Below are 5,442 nucleotides of genomic sequence, written 5' to 3'. Positions count from 1 at the left end.
CCTCCTACCAGATCCTGATCCTATCACAATGTAGGCTGTCACCCTGCAGCACCCTCCTTTTATCCACTCTCTTCCCTCCTGCTGCACGCCCACTTAACCCCAGCACTGTCTCATCTGTCCTCCTGGCAATGTCTCTCTCTGTACACAAACACTCGCACATCATTTCCCAGCAGCAGTTGACAAACGTTATCTCTGCTCAGAAGAAAAAGATAAACAGTAGAAAATCAATGCGGGTTTACATGATTCACATTCAGTTCAACAAACTTTTTAATGCAGACACGACAAAAATAGTTCGTTATCATTTATGATGTTTAATAATTATAATCTAACACCTGTGTTTTCCCCCGAAGGAGTCATTATTCTTACTATGAGATAGCTGAATCAGCATGCCGACACATATTCAAATATATTGAACATGCACAAACATCTAGTTGGGTTAAAGGCTTGTTGAGTCATTTCCAGTAAAAGTATCTGGCAGGGAGTTTTGAAGTTTCAGCCACTGGGCATTTTTTCCAATGACAAACAGATAAGAATTATTGTAGTCTGTGATTTAAATGTTTTATTAAATCAATCAAAATGTAGTTTGTGGTCACATCCAACTCGTAAGATCACAATATTATTTGCTGACTGATCAGTTCACATTGTGCTTCCACAATCAGAGAAAAGAGAAAAAGAAAAGTTCAAGGTGTCCTTTAAAAAACTGTTTTCTGGTTAATGTTGAACAATGAACGAACTATTAAAAGTTTATTTTTTGAAGAGCTAAGTTTTATTTAAAAGTTTTTTAAAAAAGCACATGGTAAAAAAAATAGATGGCATATACATACAGGGGCAATATCAACTTACAAATTTGTTGACCATCAATAATTTTGCTTGTTTTGCTGAAGTAGTAAATGGAAATAGTGGGAGTTTGTATCATTTTGCAACTAAATCAGACAAAATGAAACACATTTCTGTGATACTTCATACATAAACCACATTTGGATTTGATATTCTACAATTGAAAACGTATCAAAATATTTACAGATATTCCAACATAAAATGACACACAGTCTGCTATCTGTTGGAGGATTGTATCCATTGTGTAAACTACCAGTCAAAAGTTTGGACACATTTTCTCATACAAGTGAATGGGAAAGTGTGTCCAAATTTTTGACTGGTAGTGTATATATAGTATATCCACATCTGTAATGATTGCAACAAAATATATTTAGATTTTCAGGTCATGCCAAACATTCCTGTATTATTATGAACCAGGAGCCATATGAATTGGATGTTGGAACTATTTACCTCGGCAGGCACCTCACCACAAGTTTCATTGCTGTGATAGGTGGTAGCGTCCAGATGCACTTTGGTTTGTGCCTGTTGAAAACAATCCTGTAATTAAGACAAGTTTGCATTTGTTTTAAGACTGGTGATTCCAGGCTAGGAAATTTTAATATTTTTATCAACTTGTCTTATGTTTAAAGAATAATTTCCATTTTAGTAGCCAAAGTATTCTTGTTAACTTTCTTTCTGAGAGTTACAGAAGTTTGTTGCCCTTATTATGTTTTAAACCTAAATATGAGCCTAAAAGGAGTTAGCTTTGCTTAGCAAAATGACTGGAAGCAGAAAGAAACTCTGGCTCTGTCTGTCAACCCCTCTATGAAGACAAGACTAGGAATTGACTAAACGTGGCATCTTATAAGCCCCAAACCTAATTGTGTAGTTCTTATGCTAGTTTTTGCACAGAGAAAACAAACAAAATAGAAAATGTTGAATAGTAAATTAAGAGGTGCTGTTAGATTGATTTAATCAAGTTTGGACAGAGGCTTACTGCTATTGGTCTCAGCTGTGGCAATGCATGCATCTTTGTTCCTGCTATTGTACAGGATCAACGTTTGTTTGATTTTTAATAATGAAAGTAGGACACTGAGGAGCAGATTGTCCTCGGCGGACACACAGCAGCTTCTAAACTCACACAAGGCCTTTCCTCTAATGATTAAACCTAACTGTTTATGGTATCAGAGTGAGTGATGACTAGTAAGTCAATGCAAACACAATCAATCAAGATACTCCTGCCCTACTGAGCCCTGTGCTCTGTGTGAGTGTAATATATTACGTTATTTAAAAAGGGAAACTGCTAAAACTTTGATCATTTGATGGTAAAAAAGAAGAAAAGAAGAGACGGCGCGACACACTACACAACCGTATGCATCCCTCTCTGATTGGCGCAGAGGGGGCACGTGACAATACTCATTTGCATATGGACAGGCAGGTGAGCCTGAGAGACAATAGTTTCAGTCATGCCGCCAGGACATAAACATCTTCCTGCTGGATTATGAATTTTGTCGGTTTGTCGGAGCTTCTTCCTTTGAACAGAAGTCACCGCAGGGCACGTGGGACGTTTCACCTGGACCCTCGCGAAGCGGCAGGTAGTCTAACTGAAGTTATTACATGCGTTCTCACCGTACAAAAACATCATTAAATTGTGTTTGTCGAGCTGCACACGATACAGTTTCAACGTCTTCACGGGAGCCTTCGGGAGCTGCTTAGTTTCTTTACCTTTTAGCGGTTTCATCTGTCAGCTCACAGCAGGTTCACCTGAGCAGAGAGACGCCGGTTAAACAGGTGGAGCAGGACCTGCTGCATTCCGTACACACAGAGACACGCATCCGCCTGTGGCAATGTTAAACTTTGTAGGTGTGTCTGTGTGATTAGTTTATCGAGTGTTAGGGAACAAATTGGCCTTTTCGGAGTCAAAACGAGGTAAACTATACATGCATAAGAAAAACGTGTTGGCTATCAGTGTTGCGAGAGGACATTTAAGGTGAGCGAAGTGTAATTTATTACCTTCCTTCTGCATCATTTAATTTAGTATATTTATCGCTTTTGGTTCCTACCGGAACTTGTTCTGCAGTTTTGGTAAATATCAATGCAAACGTATAGCACGTGAATTTATGACTAGTTTCCTTTAATCCTATTTAGGCTATTAAAGTTAATAAATGCTTAGAACAAAGCTTATTTTAGCCACAGAATAGGTGTAATTTATGTTAACCAGCATTATACCAATATATTAAATAAGGACAACTGACTGGGGTCTCTGGGGACCCCAAGAATAAAGAAACAACCATGATAAAAATGTGAAAAATTATATGGGGTTTTATTTTAAGAAAGTTAGAATTAATTTGAATATTGTGAAAAATAAAATTCTGTAAAGAAAAGTTGTGGAAAGCTGTGTCTGCTCGATCTGTTTCTGTCTCCTTCAAAATGACAAAGTGCACTTAAATGTGTGTGATGATTTAAATTAGGAGCCATGGCAAAAATGAACTCTATTTCGCCAAAAATAATAATAATAATAATAATAATAATAATAATTTATCCAATACATTGGTGTTGTCCCAAAAAAAGCACTTATTTAAACAGCATTGGAAAACTATGATTTGGAAAAAGTCATTAAAATGGTATCTATAGTCTGAACGTGTGAATTGTGACAAAATAGTATAGCTCTGGGGTCTGTGAGGTAGAATCGGATGAATTATTCAGCTCGGCATTATTTCCATTATCTACTAAACTGCTTATTTTTTTCATTTTCTTTTTTTGTCCAAAAAATATCAGAAAATCTAATAAAATGACAATCATAGCTTCATGGAGCCAGAGATAACGTGACAAAAGTGTGTGGAACTGTGTAAAACTGTTCTCACATTAACAAGCTGCCTTTTGTTCAAAAACTGACCCAAACAATTAAATGGTTACCAAAATAGTTGCCAGTTATTTTTCTGTTCAACTAATGCTGAAACTCTTAAGTGTTTTTAAGGCATTAATTGATATACTAACGCATCATTCTATATTCAACGTCTCTCCCCCGTATACCTTTTCTTGGCCTGTTTGCAGCATTGCACTCACTGAGCAGAAACTTCGACCCTCCCTAAAAAATGTAATGCATTCCAATACACCAGGTGTAAACACTACCTGTGTGAAACATGCAGAAACTTTGTTGTTGGTGTGTTAGAGGTTTAGTTAACATCTGTCTTTACTTTCTATGTGCTGCTCTATTAAACTTCATCATAGTAAATGATGCTTCTTGTATTTTGCATTCTTGTATTTTATACAAATGGGGCCTAAAAAATAGAGTTTTAGTTTGAGAAGTTTCAAATTTGTCTCGAGTGCTGCCTCTTAAAGTTTAACTTGCCCCCCAGTCTGTGTGAAGAGCTGATAAGATCTTCCTCCTGGTTTTTGAAGCTCTCGTGTGCCTGAAAGGAGCATACTTTGTTGTCAGCTAAGCTGCTTTCATGTCAAGTTGTCCCATTTTAGTGTGTAGGCTCACTCACTCACTAAAACCGCATGTTGATAACAGGCCCGAACGTGGGCCTGTGTTTGCATGTGTCTGGGACTCACTGAGATGATAGTCCTCTTTTTCTGTCTGTCAAATGTCATCACAAGCATGTTGAACTGCCTCATATTCAAAGTGAATAAACACATTTAATCAACCACTGATTTGGCTGTTTCTGTTTTCAGATGCCTCTTTGTCCAGATGTAAGACCACAGGCCTCACAGACCTGATCGATACTTGAAATTCCTCAGAGGTGAGTTTACACCAAACATTGTCACGATGATCTCATCCCTGTGTAGCTGTTTGCCGTTTGGGAGACTTGGGTAAATCCTTATAATATAGACGTGGACTCTTGTTTTTTACAAAGAAATCAGCTAGTTTTTCAATAGAAACTTTAAAATTAAACCCATGAAAATTTAAATTGGCGTACGTTGACTTGCTTGTAGACAAACTTCACACTTTGGCTTATTCAGTTCCCTCTGAAAACTGACTTAAGACTCAAGGGCAGTAGCTTATGCTTTTATTGTGAAATGCACCGATTGATTATAACATTTAGTACCAAATTACAAAGCTCTCTCTAGCATACTTGATGGAATTTGTTCCGATTTTACAGACCAACTCATCACCAAGGCTCAGCTGTTTGATTTGGAGTTATACATTCACTGACCCCACTGACCTGCGCGTTTTTTCTACCCTCCCCAGCTGTCCTTCACCATGGCGGTACAGGTGTTAATCCCACCTGCAGTGTCAGTGTTTGTGTCCACCGTGCTGTCCCTGCTCAGCCTGGCTCTGCTGCTGCTGCTGTGTGTGATCAGGAAGAAGAGGAGGATGGAGGGAACGTACAGGCCCAGCTCAGAGGAGAAGAAACAAACAGGAGCGGCCGGATCTGAGAAACCCGGCCTCCCTCTGCCATTACCCAAAGAAGAACGCCTAATATGAGGAACGTAAAGACACACTTTCACCCCTGTGACACCGTAAACCTGAGGATCAATACCTCCTGCTTTCAAACATTTCAATGCTGCTGACACCAGAGGTGGCCTGTCTTTGTCTTTGCACCAGAAATCTTCAGACACACTAAACGCTGTATGTGCTACACCTTTTCATTTATGGTGACAACAAGTGGACAGCCAGTT

General features: G+C 38.5%; 1 long non-coding RNA gene across 1 annotated transcript; it reads left to right on the top strand.

Annotated features, from left to right (window-relative positions):
• The first annotated feature begins 2,270 nt into the window (after positions 1 to 2,270).
• LOC138595422 (uncharacterized) lies at positions 2,271 to 5,030 on the top strand. The gene is made up of 3 exons (XR_011308473.1): positions 2,271 to 2,411; positions 4,495 to 4,562; positions 5,012 to 5,030. It is a non-coding gene; the product is annotated as an uncharacterized lncRNA (long non-coding RNA).
• Positions 5,031 to 5,442: the final 412 nt, after the last annotated feature.

This window comes from Semicossyphus pulcher, unplaced genomic scaffold (assembly GCF_022749685.1).
Source record: "Semicossyphus pulcher isolate SPU_LCO1_2020_fin unplaced genomic scaffold, fSemPul1.0.p SCAF_17, whole genome shotgun sequence".
Taxonomy (NCBI): Eukaryota; Metazoa; Chordata; class Actinopteri; order Labriformes; family Labridae; genus Semicossyphus; species Semicossyphus pulcher.
The sequence above is the reverse complement of the archived record's forward strand: the minus strand, read 5'-3'. Positions and strand labels throughout refer to the sequence as shown.